This window comes from Euprymna scolopes, chromosome 7 (genome assembly GCF_053919585.1).
Source record: "Euprymna scolopes isolate OS-2025 chromosome 7, ASM5391958v1, whole genome shotgun sequence".
In the NCBI taxonomy this organism is placed as follows: domain Eukaryota; kingdom Metazoa; phylum Mollusca; class Cephalopoda; order Sepiida; family Sepiolidae; genus Euprymna; species Euprymna scolopes.
In genome coordinates, this window is record NC_136488.1 from 172,118,666 (window position 1) to 172,131,693 (window position 13,028).

Here is a 13,028-nt window from a genome sequence, read left to right on the forward strand (position 1 = left end):
CTCGTGGTGATCTGGATTAAAATTTCAGATTGAAAGGAAATGTACAAGAGGTTCTACCGAGATTTGAACTCGGATCGCTGGATTCAAAGTCCAGAGTGCTAACAATTACGCCATAGAACCTTATAGTTACCACAACTCATTAACGGTAAAATTATATACTAATGAATGTCAGACATGAATTATACAAAGAAGCACAAAACATTCTTAATTATTTGTTCTCGTGGTGATCTTGATTCAAATTTCAGATTAAAAGGAAATGTACAAGAGGTTCTACCTAGATTTAAACTCGGATCGCCGGATTCAAAGTCCAGAGTTCTAACCATTACACCATAGAACCTGTAGTTACCACAACTCATTAACGATAACATTATATAAATTAATGAATGTCAGACATGAATTATACAAAGAAGCACAAAACATTCTTAATTATTTGTACTCGTGGTGATCTTGATTCAAATTTCAGATTAAAAGGAAATGTACAAGAGGTTCTACCTAGATTTAAACTCGGATCGCCGGATTCAAAGTCCAGAGTGCTAACCATTACACCATAGAACCTGTAGTTACCACAACTCATTAACGATAACATTATATAAATTAATGAATGTCAGACATGAATTATACAAAGAAGCACAAAACATTCTTAATTATTTGTACTCGTGGTGATCTTGATTCAAATTTCAGACTAAAAGGAAATGTACAAGAGGTTCTACCTAGATTTAAACTCGGATCGCCGGATTCAAAGTCCAGAGTGCTAACCATTACACCATAGAACCTGTAGTTACCACAACTCATTAACGATAACATTATATAAATTAATGAATGTCAGACATGAATTATACAAAGAAGCACAAAACATTCTTAAATATTTGTACTCGTGGGTATCTTGATTCATATTTCAGATTAAAAGGGAATGTACAAGAGGTTCTACCGAGATTTGAACTCGGATCGCTGGATTCTAAGTCCAGAGTGCTAACCATTACACCATAGAACCTTATAGTTACCACAACTCATTAACGATAACATTATATAAATTAATGAATGTCAGACATGAATTATACAAAGAAGCACAAAACATTCTTAATTATTTGTACTCGTGGTGATCTTGATTCAAATTTCAGATTAAAAGGAAATGTACAAGAGGTTCTACCGAGATTTGAACTCGGATCGCTGGATTCAAAGTCCAGAGTGCTAACCATTACACCATAGAACCTTATAGTTACCACAGCTAATTAACGATAAATTATATATTAATGAATGTCAGACATGAATTATACAAAGAAGCACAAAAAATTCTTAATTATTTGTACTCGTGGTGATCTTGATTAAAATTTCAGACTAAAAGGAAATGTAAAAGAGGTTCTACGAGATTTGAACTCGGATCGCTGGATTCAAAGTCCAGAGTGCTAACCATTACACCATAGAACCTTATAGTTACCACACCTCATTAACGATAACATTATATAAATTAATGAATGTCAGACATGAATTATACAATGAAGCACGATATATTCTTAACTATTTGTACTGGTGGTGATCTTGATTCAAATTTCAGATTAAAAGGAAATGTACAAGAGGTTCTACCTAGATTTAAACTCGGATCGCCGGATTCAAAGTCCAGAGTGCTAACCATTACACCATAGAACCTGTAGTTACCACAACTTATTAACGATAACATTATATAAATTAATGAATGTCAGACATGAATTATACAAAGAAGCACAAAACATTCTTAAATATTTGTACTCGTGGTGATCTTGATTCAAATTTCAGATTAAAAGGGAATGTACAAGAGGTTCTACCGAGATTGGAACTCGGATCGCTGGATTCAAAGTCCAGAGTGCTAACCATTACACCATAGAACCTTATAGTTACCACAACTCATTAACGATAACATTATATAAATTAATGAATGTCAGACATGAATAATACAAAGAAGCACAAAACATTCTTAATTATTTGTACTCGTGGTGATCTTGATTCAAATTTCAGATTAAAAGGAAATGTACAAGAGGTTCTACCGAGATTTGAACTCGGATCGCTGGATTCAAAGTCCAGAGTGCTAACCATTACACCATAGAACCTTATAGTTACCACAGCTAATTAACGATAAATTATATACTAATGAATGTCAGACATGAATTATACAAAGAAGCACAAAAAATTCTTAATTATTTGTACTCGTGGTGATCTTGATTAAAATTTCAGACTAAAAGGAAATGTAAAAGAGGTTCTACGAGATTTGAACTCGGATCGCTGGATTCAAAGTCCAGAGTGCTAACCATTACACCATAGAACCTTATAGTTACCACACCTCATTAACGATAACATTATATAAATTAATGAATGTCAGACATGAATTATACAATGAAGAACGAAATATTCTTAACTATTTGTACTGGTGGTGATCTTGATTCAAATTTCAGATTAAAAGGAAATGTACAAGAGGTTCTACCGAGATTAAAACTCGGATCGCTGGATTCAAAGTCCAGAGTGCTAACCATTACACCATAGAACCTTATAGTTACCACAACTCATTAACGATAACATTATATACTAATGAATGTCAGACATGAATTATACAAAGAAGCACAAAACATTCTGAATGATTTGTACTCGTGGTGATCTTGATTCAAATTTCAGATTAAAAGGAAATGTACAAGAGGTTCTACCGAGATTTGAACTCGGATCGCTGGATTCAAAGTCCAGAGTGCTAACCAGTACACCATAGAACCTTATAGTTACCACAGCTAATTAACGATAAAATTATATACTAATGAATGTCTGACATGAATTATACAAAGAAGCACAAAACATTCTTAATTATTTGTACTCGTGGTGATCTTGATTAAAATTTCAGATTGAAAGGAAATGTACAAGAGGTTCTACCGAGATTTGAACTCGGATCGCTGGATTCAAAGTCCAGAGTGCTAACAATTACGCCATAGAACCTTATAGTTACCACAACTCATTAACGGTAAAATTATATACTAATGAATGTCAGACATGAATTATACAAAGAAGCACAAAACATTCTTAATTATTTGTACTCGTGGTGATCTTGATTAAAATTTCAGATTAAAAGGGAATGTACAAGAGGTTCTACCGAGATTTGAACTCGGATCGCTGGATTCAAAGTCCAGAGTGCTAACCATTACACCATAAAACCTTATAATTACCACAACTCATTAACGATAAAATTATATAAATTAATGAATGTCAGACATGAATTATACAAAGAAGCACAAAACATTCTTAATGATTTGTACTCGTGGTGATCTTGATTAAAATTTAAGATTAAAAGGAAATGTACAAGAGGTTCTACCGAGATTTGAACTCGGATCGCTGGATTCAAAGTCCAGAGTGCTAACCATTACACCATAGAACCTTATAGTTACCACAGCTAATTAACGATAAATTATATACTAATGAATGTCAGACATGAATTATACAAAGAAGCACAAAACATTCTTAATTATTTGTACTCGTGGTGATCTTGATTCAAATTTCAGATTAAAAGGGGATGTACAAGAGGTTCTACCGAGATTTGAACTCGGATCGCTGGATTCAAAGTCCAGAGTGCTAACCATTACACCATAGAACCTTATAGTTACCACAGCTCATTAACGATAAAATTATATACTAATGAATGTCAGACATGAATTATACAATGAAGCACAAAACATTCTTAATTATTTGTACTCGTGGTGATCTTGATTAAAATTTGAGATTAAAAGGAAATGTACAAGAGGTTCTACCGAGATTGGAACTCGGATCGCTGGATTCAAAGTCCAGAGTGCTAACCATTACACCATAGAACCTTATAGTTACCACAGCTAATTAACGATAAAATTATATACTAATGAATGTCAGACATGAATTATACAAAGAAGCACAAAACATTCTTAATTATTTGTACTCGTGGTGACCTTGATTCAAATTTCAGATTAAAAGGAAATGTACAAGAGGTTCTACCGAGATTTGAACTCGGATCACTGGATTCAAAGTCCAGAGTGCTAACCATTACACCATAGAACCTAATAGTTACCACAGCTAATTAACGATAAAATTATATACTAATGAATGTCAGACATGAATTATACAAAGAAGCACAAAACATTCTTAATTATTTGTACTCGTGGTGACCTTGATTCAAATTTCAGATTAAAAGGAAATGTACAAGAGGTTCTATCGAGATTTGAACTCGGATCGCTGGATTCAAAGTCCAGAGTGCTAACCATTACACCATAGAACCTTATAGTTACCACAGCTAATTAATGATAAAATTATATACTAATGAATGTCAGACATGAATTATACAAAGAAGCACAAAACATTCTTAATTATTTGTACTCGTGGTGACCTTGATTAAAATTTGAGATTAAAAGGAAATGTACAAGAGGTTCTACCGAGATTTGAACTCGGATCGCTGGATTCAAAGTCCAGAGTGCTAACCATTACACCATAGAACCTTGTAGTTACCACAGCTCATTAACGATAACATTATATAAATTAATGAATGTCAGACATGAATTATACAAAGAAGCACAAAACATTCTTAATTATTTGTACTCGTGGTGATCTTGATAAAAATTTCAGACTAAAAGGAAATGTACAAGAGGTTCTACCGAGATTTGAACTCGGATCGCTGGATTCAAAGTCCAGAGTGCTAACCATTACACCATAGAACCTTATAGTTACCACAACTGATTAACGATAACATTATATAAATTAATGAATGTCAGACATGAATTATACAAAGAAGCACAAAACATTCTTAATTATTTGTACTCGTGGTGATCTTGATTCAAATTTCAGATTAAAAGGGGATGTACAAGAGGTTCTACCGAGATTTGAACTCGGATCGCTGGATTCAAAGTCCAGAGTGCTAACCATTACACCATAGAACCTTATAGTTACCACAACTCATTAACGATAACATTATATAAATTAATGAATGTCAGACATGAATTATACAAAGAAGCACAAAACATTCTTAATTATTTGTACTCGTGGTGATCTTGAATCAAATTTCAGATTAAAAGGGGATGTACAAGAGGTTCTACCGAGATTTGAACTCGGATCGCTGGATTCAAAGTCCAGAGTGCTAACCATTACACCATAGAACCTTATAGTTACCACAACTCATTAACGATAACATTATATAAATTAATGAATGTCAGACATGAATTATACAAAGAAGCACAAAACATTCTTAATTATTTGTACTCGTGGTGATCTTGATTCAAATTTCAGATTAAAAGGAAATGTACAAGAGGTTCTACCGAGATTTGAACTCGGATCGCTGGATTCAAAGTCCAGAGTGCTAACCATTACACCATAGAACCTTATAGTTACCACAACTCATTAACGATAAAATTATATAAATTAATGAATGTCAGACATGAATTATACAAAGAAGCACAAAACATTCTTAATTATTTGTACTCGTGGTGATCTTGAATCAAATTTCAGATTAAAAGGGGATGTACAAGAGGTTCTACCGAGATTTGAACTCGGATCGCTGGATTCAAAGTCCAGAGTGCTAACCATTACACCATAGAACCTTATAGTTACCACAACTCATTAACGATAACATTATATAAATTAATGAATGTCAGACATGAATTATACAAAGAAGCACAAAACATTCTTAATTATTTGTACTCGTGGTGATCTTGATTCAAATTTCAGATTAAAAGGGAATGTACAAGAGGTTCTACCGAGATTTGAACTCGGATCGCTGGATTCAAAGTCCAGAGTGCTAACCATTACACCATAGAACCTTATAGTTACCACAACTCATTAACGATAACATTATATAAATTAATGAATGTCAGACATGAATTATACAAAGAAGCACAAAACATTCTTAATTCTTTGTACTCGTGGTGATCTTGATTCAAATTTCAGATTAAAAGGAAATGTACAAGAGGTTCTACCGAGATTTGAACTCGGATCGCTGGATCCAAAGTCCAGAGTGCTAACCAGTACACCATAGAACCTTATAGTTACCACAGCTAATTAACGATAAAATTATATACTAATGAATGTCTGACATGAATTATACAAAGAAGCACAAAACATTCTTAATTATTTGTACTCGTGGTGATCTGGATTAAAATTTCAGATTAAAAGGAAATGTACAAGAGGTTCTACCGAGATTTGAACTCGGATCGCTGGATTTGAAGTCCAGAGTGCTAACCATTACACCATAGACCCTTATATTTACCACAACTCATTAACGATAACATTATATAAATTAATGAATGTCAGACATGAATTATACAAAGAAGCACAAAACATTCTTAATTATTTGTACTCGTGGTGATCTGGATTAAAATTTCAGATTAAAAGGAAATGTACAAGAGGTTCTACGAGATTTGAACTCGGATCGCTGGATTCAAAGTCCAGAGTGCTAACAATTACGCCATAGAACCTTATAGTTACCACAACTCATTAACGGTAAAATTATATACTAATGAATGTCAGACATGAATTATACAAAGAAGCACAAAACATTCTTAATTATTTGTACTCGTGGTGATCTTGATTCAAATTTCAGATTAAAAGGAAATGTACAAGAGGTTCTACCGAGATTCAAACTCGGATCGCCGGATTCAAAGTCCAGAGTGCTAACCATTACACCATAGAACCTGTAGTTACCACAACTCATTAACGATAACATTATATAAATTAATGAATGTCAGACATGAATTATACAAAGAAGCACAAAACATTCTTAATTATTTGTACTCGTGGTGATCTTGATTCAAATTTCAGATTAAAAGGAAATGTACAAGAGGTTCTACCTAGATTTAAACTCGGATCGCCGGATTCAAAGTCCAGAGTGCTAACCATTACACCATAGAACCTGTAGTTACCACAACTCATTAACGATAACATTATATAAATTAATGAATGTCAGACATGAATTATACAAAGAAGCACAAAACATTCTTAATTATTTGTACTCGTGGTGATCTGGATTAAAATTTCAGATTAAAAGGAAATGTACAAGAGGTTCTACCGAGATTTGAACTCGGATCGCTGGATTCAAAGTCCAGAGTGCTAACCATTACACCATAGAACCTTATAGTTACCACAGCTAATTAACGATAAATTATATATTAATGAATGTCAGACATGAATTATACAAAGAAGCACAAAAAATTCTTAATTATTTGTACTCGTGGTGATCTTGATTAAAATTTCAGACTAAAAGGAAATGTAAAAGAGGTTCTACGAGATTTGAACTCGGATCGCTGGATTCAAAGTCCAGAGTGCTAACCATTACACCATAGAACCTTATAGTTACCACACCTCATTAACGATAACATTATATAAATTAATGAATGTCAGACATGAATTATACAATGAAGCACGATATATTCTTAACTATTTGTACTGGTGGTGATCTTGATTCAAATTTCAGATTAAAAGGAAATGTACAAGAGGTTCTACCTAGATTTAAACTCGGATCGCCGGATTCAAAGTCCAGAGTGCTAACCATTACACCATAGAACCTGTAGTTACCACAACTTATTAACGATAACATTATATAAATTAATGAATGTCAGACATGAATTATACAAAGAAGCACAAAACATTCTTAAATATTTGTACTCGTGGTGATCTTGATTCAAATTTCAGATTAAAAGGGAATGTACAAGAGGTTCTACCGAGATTTGAACTCGGATCGCTGGATTCAAAGTCCAGAGTGCTAACCATTACACCATAGAACCTTATAGTTACCACAACTCATTAACGATAACATTATATAAATTAATGAATGTCAGACATGAATAATACAAAGAAGCACAAAACATTCTTAATTATTTGTACTCGTGGTGATCTTGATTCAACTTTCAGATTAAAAGGAAATGTACAAGAGGTTCTACCGAGATTTGAACTCGGATCGCTGGATTCAAAGTCCAGAGTGCTAACCATTACACCATAGAACCTTATAGTTACCACAGCTAATTAACGATAAATTATATACTAATGAATGTCAGACATGAATTATACAGAGAAGCACAAAAAATTCTTAATTATTTGTACTCGTGGTGATCTTGATTAAAATTTCAGACTAAAAGGAAATGTAAAAGAGGTTCTACGAGATTTGAACTCGGATCGCTGGATTCAAAGTCCAGAGTGCTAACCATTACACCATAGAACCTTATAGTTACCACACCTCATTAACTATAACATTATATAAATTAATGAATGTCAGACATGAATTATACAATGAAGAACGAAATATTCTTAACTATTTGTACTGGTGGTGATCTTGATTCAAATTTCAGATTAAAAGGAAATGTACAAGAGGTTCTACCGAGATTAAAACTCGGATCGCTGGATTCAAAGTCCAGAGTGCTAACCATTACACCATAGAACCTTATAGTTACCACAGCTAATTAACGATAAAATTATATACTAATGAATGTCTGACATGAATTATACAAAGAAGCACAAAACATTCTTAATTATTTGTACTCGTGGTGATCTTGATTAAAATTTCAGATTGAAAGGAAATGTACAAGAGGTTCTACCGAGATTTGAACTCGGATCGCTGGATTTGAAGTCCAGAGTGCTAACCATTACACCATAGAACCTTATAGTTACCACAACTCATTAACGATAACATTATATAAATTAATGAATGTCAGACATGAATTATACAAAGAAGCACAAAACATTCTTAATTATTTGTACTCGTGGTGATCTGGATTAAAATTTCAGATTGAAAGGAAATGTACAAGAGGTTCTACCGAGATTTGAACTCGGATCGCTGGATTCAAAGTCCAGAGTGCTAACAATTACGCCATAGAACCTTATAGTTACCACAACTCATTAACGGTAAAATTATATACTAATGAATGTCAGACATGAATTATACAAAGAAGCACAAAACATTCTTAATTATTTGTACTCGTGGTGATCTTGATTAAAATTTCAGATTAAAAGGGAATGTACAAGAGGTTCTACCGAGATTTGAACTCGGATCGCTGGATTCAAAGTCCAGAGTGCTAACCATTACACCATAGAACCTTATAGTTACCACAACTCATTAACGATAAAATTATATAAATTAATGAATGTCAGACATGAATTATACAAAGAAGCACAAAACATTCTTAATGATTTGTACTCGTGGTGATCTTGATTAAAATTTAAGATTAAAAGGAAATGTACAAGAGGTTCTACCGAGATTTGAACTCGGATCGCTGGATTCAAAGTCCAGAGTGCTAACCATTACACCATAGAACCTTATAGTTACCACAACTCATTAACGATAAAATTATATAAATTAATGAATGTCAGACATGAATTATACAAAGAAGCACAAAACATTCTTAATGATTTGTACTCGTGGTGATCTTGATTAAAATTTAAGATTAAAAGGAAATGTACAAGAGGTTCTACCGAGATTTGAACTCGGATCGCTGGATTCAAAGTCCAGAGTGCTAACCATTACACCATAGAACCTTATAGTTACCACAGCTAATTAACGATAAATTATATACTAATGAATGTCAGACATGAATTATACAATGAAGCACAAAACATTCTTAATTATTTGTACTCGTGGTGATCTTGATTCAAATTTCAGATTAAAAGGGGATGTACAAGAGGTTCTACCGAGATTTGAACTCGGATCGCTGGATTCAAAGTCCAGAGTGCTAACCATTACACCATAGAACCTTATAGTTACCACAGCTCATTAACGATAAAATTATATACTAATGAATGTCAGACATGAATTATACAAAGAAGCACAAAACATTCTTAAATATTTGTACTCGTGGTGATCTTGATTCAAATTTCAGATTAAAAGGGAATGTACAAGAGGTTCTACCGAGATTTGAACTCGGATCGCTGGATTCAAAGTCCAGAGTGCTAACCATTACACCATAGAACCTTATAGTTACCACAACTCATTAACGATAACATTATATAAATTAATGAATGTCAGACATGAATAATACAAAGAAGCACAAAACATTCTTAATTATTTGTACTCGTGGTGATCTTGATTCAACTTTCAGATTAAAAGGAAATGTACAAGAGGTTCTACCGAGATTTGAACTCGGATCGCTGGATTCAAAGTCCAGAGTGCTAACCATTACACCATAGAACCTTATAGTTACCACAGCTAATTAACGATAAATTATATACTAATGAATGTCAGACATGAATTATACAAAGAAGCACAAAAAATTCTTAATTATTTGTACTCGTGGTGATCTTGATTAAAATTTCAGACTAAAAGGAAATGTAAAAGAGGTTCTACGAGATTTGAACTCGGATCGCTGGATTCAAAGTCCAGAGTGCTAACCATTACACCATAGAACCTTATAGTTACCACACCTCATTAACGATAACATTATATAAATTAATGAATGTCAGACATGAATTATACAATGAAGAACGAAATATTCTTAACTATTTGTACTGGTGGTGATCTTGATTCAAATTTCAGATTAAAAGGAAATGTACAAGAGGTTCTACCGAGATTAAAACTCGGATCGCTGGATTCAAAGTCCAGAGTGCTAACCATTACACCATAGAACCTTATAGTTACCACAGCTAATTAACGATAAAATTATATACTAATGAATGTCTGACATGAATTATACAAAGAAGCACAAAACATTCTTAATTATTTGTACTCGTGGTGATCTTGATTCAAATTTCAGATTGAAAGGAAATGTACAAGAGGTTCTACCGAGATTTGAACTCGGATCGCTGGATATGAAGTCCAGAGTGCTAACCATTACACCATAGAACCTTATAGTTACCACAACTCATTAACGATAACATTATATAAATTAATGAATGTCAGACATGAATTATACAAAGAAGCACAAAACATTCTTAATTATTTGTACTCGTGGTGATCTGGATTAAAATTTCAGATTGAAAGGAAATGTACAAGAGGTTCTACCGAGATTTGAACTCGGATCGCTGGATTCAAAGTCCAGAGTGCTAACAATTACGCCATAGAACCTTATAGTTACCACAACTCATTAACGGTAAAATTATATACTAATGAATGTCAGACATGAATTATACAAATAAGCACAAAACATTCTTAATTATTTGTACTCGTGGTGATCTTGATTAAAATTTCAGATTAAAAGGGAATGTACAAGAGGTTCTACCGAGATTTGAACTCGGATCGCTGGATTCAAAGTCCAGAGTTCTAACCATTACACCATAGAACCTTATAGTTACCACAACTCATTAACGATAAAATTATATAAATTAATGAATGTCAGACATGAATTATACAAAGAAGCACAAAACATTCTTAATGATTTGTACTCGTGGTGATCTTGATTAAAATTTAAGATTAAAAGGAAATGTACAAGAGGTTCTACCGAGATTTGAACTCGGATCGCTGGATTCAAAGTCCAGAGTGCTAACCATTACACCATAGAACCTTATAGTTACCACAACTCATTAACGATAAAATTATATAAATTAATGAATGTCAGACATGAATTATACAAAGAAGCACAAAACATTCTTAATGATTTGTACTCGTGGTGATCTTGATTAAAATTTGAGATTAAAAGGAAATGTACAAGAGGTTCTACCGAGATTGGAACTCGGATCGCTGGATTCAAAGTCCAGAGTGCTAACCATTACACCATAGAACCTTATAGTTACCACAGCTAATTAACGATAAAATTATATACTAATGAATGTCAGACATGAATTATACAAAGAAGCACAAAACATTCTTAATTATTTGTACTCGTGGTGACCTTGATTAAAATTTCAGATTAAAAGGAAATGTACAAGAGGTTCTACCGAGATTTGAACTCGGATCGCTGGATTCAAAGTCCAGAGTGCTAACCATTACACCATAGAACCTTATAGTTACCACAGCTAATTAACGATTAAATTATATACTAATGAATGTCAGACATGAATTATACAAAGAAGCACAAAACATTCTTACTTATTTGTACTCGTGGTGACCTTGATTCAAATTTCAGATTAAAAGGAAATGTACAAGAGGTTCTACCGAGATTTGAACTCGGATCGCTGGATTCAAAGTCCAGAGTGCTAACCATTACACCATAGAACCTTATAGTTACCACAGCTAATTAATGATAAAATTATATACTAATGAATGTCAGACATGAATTATACAAAGAAGCACAAAACATTCTTAATTATTTGTACTCGTGGTGACCTTGATTAAAATTTGAGATTAAAAGGAAATGTACAAGAGGTTCAACCGAGATTTGAACTCGGATCGCTGGATTCAAAGTCCAGAGTGCTAACCATTACACCATAGAACCTTGTAGTTACCACAGCTCATTAACGATAACATTATATAAATTAATGAATGTAAGACATGAATTATACAAAGAAGCACAAAACATTCTTAATTATTTGTACTCGTGGTGATCTTGATTCAAATTTCAGACTAAAAGGAAATGTACAAGAGGTTCTACCGAGATTTGAACTCGGATCGCTGGATTCAAAGTCAAGAGTGCTAACCATTACACCATAGAACCTGTAGTTACCACAACTCATTAACGATAAAATTATATAAATTAATGAATGTCAGACATGAATTATACAAAGAAGCACGAAATATTCTTAATTATTTGTACTCGTGGTGATCTTGATTCAAATTTCAGATTAAAAGGAAATGTACAAGAGGGTCTACCGAGATTTTAACTCGGATCGCTGGATTCAAAGTCCAGAGTGCTAACCATTACACCATAGAACCTTATAGTTACCACAGCTAATTAACGAAAAATTATATACTAATGAATGTCAGACATGAATTATACAAAGAAGCACAAAACATTCTTACTTATTTGTACTCGTGGTGATCTTGATAAAAATTTCAGACTAAAAGGAATTGTACAAGAGGTTCTACCGAGATTTGAACTCGGATCGCTGGATTCAAAGTCAAGAGTGCTAACCATTACACCATAGAACCTTATAGTTACCACAACTGATTAACGATAACATTATATAAATTAATGAATGTCAGACATGAA

The 13,028-nt window shown here is 33.2% G+C and overlaps 45 non-coding genes across 45 annotated transcripts; all 45 read right to left on the minus strand.

The window, feature by feature from the left end:
* Positions 1–48: 48 nt before the first annotated feature.
* On the minus strand, positions 49–120 carry Trnaq-uug (transfer RNA glutamine (anticodon UUG)). Its single transcript has one exon. It is a non-coding gene; the product is annotated as a tRNA-Gln (tRNA).
* A 799-nt stretch (positions 121–919) lies between these two features.
* Positions 920–991, minus strand: Trnal-uag (transfer RNA leucine (anticodon UAG)). The gene has a single exon. It is a non-coding gene; the product is annotated as a tRNA-Leu (tRNA).
* Positions 992–1,138: 147 nt separating this feature from the next.
* On the minus strand, positions 1,139–1,210 carry Trnaq-uug (transfer RNA glutamine (anticodon UUG)). Its single transcript has one exon. It is a non-coding gene; the product is annotated as a tRNA-Gln (tRNA).
* Positions 1,211–1,790: 580 nt separating this feature from the next.
* On the minus strand, positions 1,791–1,862 carry Trnaq-uug (transfer RNA glutamine (anticodon UUG)). The gene has a single exon. It is a non-coding gene; the product is annotated as a tRNA-Gln (tRNA).
* Positions 1,863–2,009: 147 nt separating this feature from the next.
* Positions 2,010–2,081, minus strand: Trnaq-uug (transfer RNA glutamine (anticodon UUG)). Its single transcript has one exon. It is a non-coding gene; the product is annotated as a tRNA-Gln (tRNA).
* Positions 2,082–2,443: 362 nt separating this feature from the next.
* Trnaq-uug (transfer RNA glutamine (anticodon UUG)) lies at positions 2,444–2,515 on the minus strand. The gene has a single exon. It is a non-coding gene; the product is annotated as a tRNA-Gln (tRNA).
* Positions 2,516–2,660: 145 nt separating this feature from the next.
* Trnaq-uug (transfer RNA glutamine (anticodon UUG)) lies at positions 2,661–2,732 on the minus strand. Its single transcript has one exon. It is a non-coding gene; the product is annotated as a tRNA-Gln (tRNA).
* Positions 2,733–2,877: 145 nt separating this feature from the next.
* Positions 2,878–2,949, minus strand: Trnaq-uug (transfer RNA glutamine (anticodon UUG)). Its single transcript has one exon. It is a non-coding gene; the product is annotated as a tRNA-Gln (tRNA).
* A 145-nt stretch (positions 2,950–3,094) lies between these two features.
* Trnaq-uug (transfer RNA glutamine (anticodon UUG)) lies at positions 3,095–3,166 on the minus strand. The gene has a single exon. It is a non-coding gene; the product is annotated as a tRNA-Gln (tRNA).
* Positions 3,167–3,313: 147 nt separating this feature from the next.
* Positions 3,314–3,385, minus strand: Trnaq-uug (transfer RNA glutamine (anticodon UUG)). The gene has a single exon. It is a non-coding gene; the product is annotated as a tRNA-Gln (tRNA).
* Positions 3,386–3,529: 144 nt separating this feature from the next.
* On the minus strand, positions 3,530–3,601 carry Trnaq-uug (transfer RNA glutamine (anticodon UUG)). The gene has a single exon. It is a non-coding gene; the product is annotated as a tRNA-Gln (tRNA).
* Positions 3,602–3,746: 145 nt separating this feature from the next.
* Trnaq-uug (transfer RNA glutamine (anticodon UUG)) lies at positions 3,747–3,818 on the minus strand. The gene has a single exon. It is a non-coding gene; the product is annotated as a tRNA-Gln (tRNA).
* Positions 3,819–3,963: 145 nt separating this feature from the next.
* On the minus strand, positions 3,964–4,035 carry Trnaq-uug (transfer RNA glutamine (anticodon UUG)). The gene has a single exon. It is a non-coding gene; the product is annotated as a tRNA-Gln (tRNA).
* Positions 4,036–4,180: 145 nt separating this feature from the next.
* Positions 4,181–4,252, minus strand: Trnaq-uug (transfer RNA glutamine (anticodon UUG)). The gene has a single exon. It is a non-coding gene; the product is annotated as a tRNA-Gln (tRNA).
* A 145-nt stretch (positions 4,253–4,397) lies between these two features.
* Trnaq-uug (transfer RNA glutamine (anticodon UUG)) lies at positions 4,398–4,469 on the minus strand. Its single transcript has one exon. It is a non-coding gene; the product is annotated as a tRNA-Gln (tRNA).
* A 147-nt stretch (positions 4,470–4,616) lies between these two features.
* On the minus strand, positions 4,617–4,688 carry Trnaq-uug (transfer RNA glutamine (anticodon UUG)). The gene has a single exon. It is a non-coding gene; the product is annotated as a tRNA-Gln (tRNA).
* Positions 4,689–4,835: 147 nt separating this feature from the next.
* Positions 4,836–4,907, minus strand: Trnaq-uug (transfer RNA glutamine (anticodon UUG)). The gene has a single exon. It is a non-coding gene; the product is annotated as a tRNA-Gln (tRNA).
* Positions 4,908–5,054: 147 nt separating this feature from the next.
* Positions 5,055–5,126, minus strand: Trnaq-uug (transfer RNA glutamine (anticodon UUG)). The gene has a single exon. It is a non-coding gene; the product is annotated as a tRNA-Gln (tRNA).
* Positions 5,127–5,273: 147 nt separating this feature from the next.
* Trnaq-uug (transfer RNA glutamine (anticodon UUG)) lies at positions 5,274–5,345 on the minus strand. Its single transcript has one exon. It is a non-coding gene; the product is annotated as a tRNA-Gln (tRNA).
* Positions 5,346–5,492: 147 nt separating this feature from the next.
* On the minus strand, positions 5,493–5,564 carry Trnaq-uug (transfer RNA glutamine (anticodon UUG)). The gene has a single exon. It is a non-coding gene; the product is annotated as a tRNA-Gln (tRNA).
* A 147-nt stretch (positions 5,565–5,711) lies between these two features.
* Positions 5,712–5,783, minus strand: Trnaq-uug (transfer RNA glutamine (anticodon UUG)). The gene has a single exon. It is a non-coding gene; the product is annotated as a tRNA-Gln (tRNA).
* Positions 5,784–5,930: 147 nt separating this feature from the next.
* Trnaq-uug (transfer RNA glutamine (anticodon UUG)) lies at positions 5,931–6,002 on the minus strand. Its single transcript has one exon. It is a non-coding gene; the product is annotated as a tRNA-Gln (tRNA).
* A 580-nt stretch (positions 6,003–6,582) lies between these two features.
* Trnaq-uug (transfer RNA glutamine (anticodon UUG)) lies at positions 6,583–6,654 on the minus strand. The gene has a single exon. It is a non-coding gene; the product is annotated as a tRNA-Gln (tRNA).
* A 364-nt stretch (positions 6,655–7,018) lies between these two features.
* Trnaq-uug (transfer RNA glutamine (anticodon UUG)) lies at positions 7,019–7,090 on the minus strand. Its single transcript has one exon. It is a non-coding gene; the product is annotated as a tRNA-Gln (tRNA).
* A 580-nt stretch (positions 7,091–7,670) lies between these two features.
* Trnaq-uug (transfer RNA glutamine (anticodon UUG)) lies at positions 7,671–7,742 on the minus strand. Its single transcript has one exon. It is a non-coding gene; the product is annotated as a tRNA-Gln (tRNA).
* Positions 7,743–7,889: 147 nt separating this feature from the next.
* Positions 7,890–7,961, minus strand: Trnaq-uug (transfer RNA glutamine (anticodon UUG)). Its single transcript has one exon. It is a non-coding gene; the product is annotated as a tRNA-Gln (tRNA).
* A 362-nt stretch (positions 7,962–8,323) lies between these two features.
* Positions 8,324–8,395, minus strand: Trnaq-uug (transfer RNA glutamine (anticodon UUG)). The gene has a single exon. It is a non-coding gene; the product is annotated as a tRNA-Gln (tRNA).
* A 364-nt stretch (positions 8,396–8,759) lies between these two features.
* Positions 8,760–8,831, minus strand: Trnaq-uug (transfer RNA glutamine (anticodon UUG)). Its single transcript has one exon. It is a non-coding gene; the product is annotated as a tRNA-Gln (tRNA).
* A 145-nt stretch (positions 8,832–8,976) lies between these two features.
* Positions 8,977–9,048, minus strand: Trnaq-uug (transfer RNA glutamine (anticodon UUG)). The gene has a single exon. It is a non-coding gene; the product is annotated as a tRNA-Gln (tRNA).
* A 147-nt stretch (positions 9,049–9,195) lies between these two features.
* Trnaq-uug (transfer RNA glutamine (anticodon UUG)) lies at positions 9,196–9,267 on the minus strand. The gene has a single exon. It is a non-coding gene; the product is annotated as a tRNA-Gln (tRNA).
* Positions 9,268–9,414: 147 nt separating this feature from the next.
* On the minus strand, positions 9,415–9,486 carry Trnaq-uug (transfer RNA glutamine (anticodon UUG)). The gene has a single exon. It is a non-coding gene; the product is annotated as a tRNA-Gln (tRNA).
* A 144-nt stretch (positions 9,487–9,630) lies between these two features.
* Trnaq-uug (transfer RNA glutamine (anticodon UUG)) lies at positions 9,631–9,702 on the minus strand. The gene has a single exon. It is a non-coding gene; the product is annotated as a tRNA-Gln (tRNA).
* Positions 9,703–9,847: 145 nt separating this feature from the next.
* On the minus strand, positions 9,848–9,919 carry Trnaq-uug (transfer RNA glutamine (anticodon UUG)). Its single transcript has one exon. It is a non-coding gene; the product is annotated as a tRNA-Gln (tRNA).
* Positions 9,920–10,066: 147 nt separating this feature from the next.
* On the minus strand, positions 10,067–10,138 carry Trnaq-uug (transfer RNA glutamine (anticodon UUG)). The gene has a single exon. It is a non-coding gene; the product is annotated as a tRNA-Gln (tRNA).
* A 362-nt stretch (positions 10,139–10,500) lies between these two features.
* On the minus strand, positions 10,501–10,572 carry Trnaq-uug (transfer RNA glutamine (anticodon UUG)). Its single transcript has one exon. It is a non-coding gene; the product is annotated as a tRNA-Gln (tRNA).
* A 364-nt stretch (positions 10,573–10,936) lies between these two features.
* Trnaq-uug (transfer RNA glutamine (anticodon UUG)) lies at positions 10,937–11,008 on the minus strand. Its single transcript has one exon. It is a non-coding gene; the product is annotated as a tRNA-Gln (tRNA).
* A 145-nt stretch (positions 11,009–11,153) lies between these two features.
* Trnaq-uug (transfer RNA glutamine (anticodon UUG)) lies at positions 11,154–11,225 on the minus strand. The gene has a single exon. It is a non-coding gene; the product is annotated as a tRNA-Gln (tRNA).
* A 147-nt stretch (positions 11,226–11,372) lies between these two features.
* Trnaq-uug (transfer RNA glutamine (anticodon UUG)) lies at positions 11,373–11,444 on the minus strand. The gene has a single exon. It is a non-coding gene; the product is annotated as a tRNA-Gln (tRNA).
* Positions 11,445–11,591: 147 nt separating this feature from the next.
* On the minus strand, positions 11,592–11,663 carry Trnaq-uug (transfer RNA glutamine (anticodon UUG)). The gene has a single exon. It is a non-coding gene; the product is annotated as a tRNA-Gln (tRNA).
* A 145-nt stretch (positions 11,664–11,808) lies between these two features.
* Positions 11,809–11,880, minus strand: Trnaq-uug (transfer RNA glutamine (anticodon UUG)). Its single transcript has one exon. It is a non-coding gene; the product is annotated as a tRNA-Gln (tRNA).
* A 145-nt stretch (positions 11,881–12,025) lies between these two features.
* On the minus strand, positions 12,026–12,097 carry Trnaq-uug (transfer RNA glutamine (anticodon UUG)). Its single transcript has one exon. It is a non-coding gene; the product is annotated as a tRNA-Gln (tRNA).
* A 145-nt stretch (positions 12,098–12,242) lies between these two features.
* Positions 12,243–12,314, minus strand: Trnaq-uug (transfer RNA glutamine (anticodon UUG)). Its single transcript has one exon. It is a non-coding gene; the product is annotated as a tRNA-Gln (tRNA).
* A 147-nt stretch (positions 12,315–12,461) lies between these two features.
* Trnaq-uug (transfer RNA glutamine (anticodon UUG)) lies at positions 12,462–12,533 on the minus strand. The gene has a single exon. It is a non-coding gene; the product is annotated as a tRNA-Gln (tRNA).
* A 146-nt stretch (positions 12,534–12,679) lies between these two features.
* Trnaq-uug (transfer RNA glutamine (anticodon UUG)) lies at positions 12,680–12,751 on the minus strand. The gene has a single exon. It is a non-coding gene; the product is annotated as a tRNA-Gln (tRNA).
* A 144-nt stretch (positions 12,752–12,895) lies between these two features.
* On the minus strand, positions 12,896–12,967 carry Trnaq-uug (transfer RNA glutamine (anticodon UUG)). Its single transcript has one exon. It is a non-coding gene; the product is annotated as a tRNA-Gln (tRNA).
* Between the last annotated feature and the right edge of the window lie 61 nt (positions 12,968–13,028).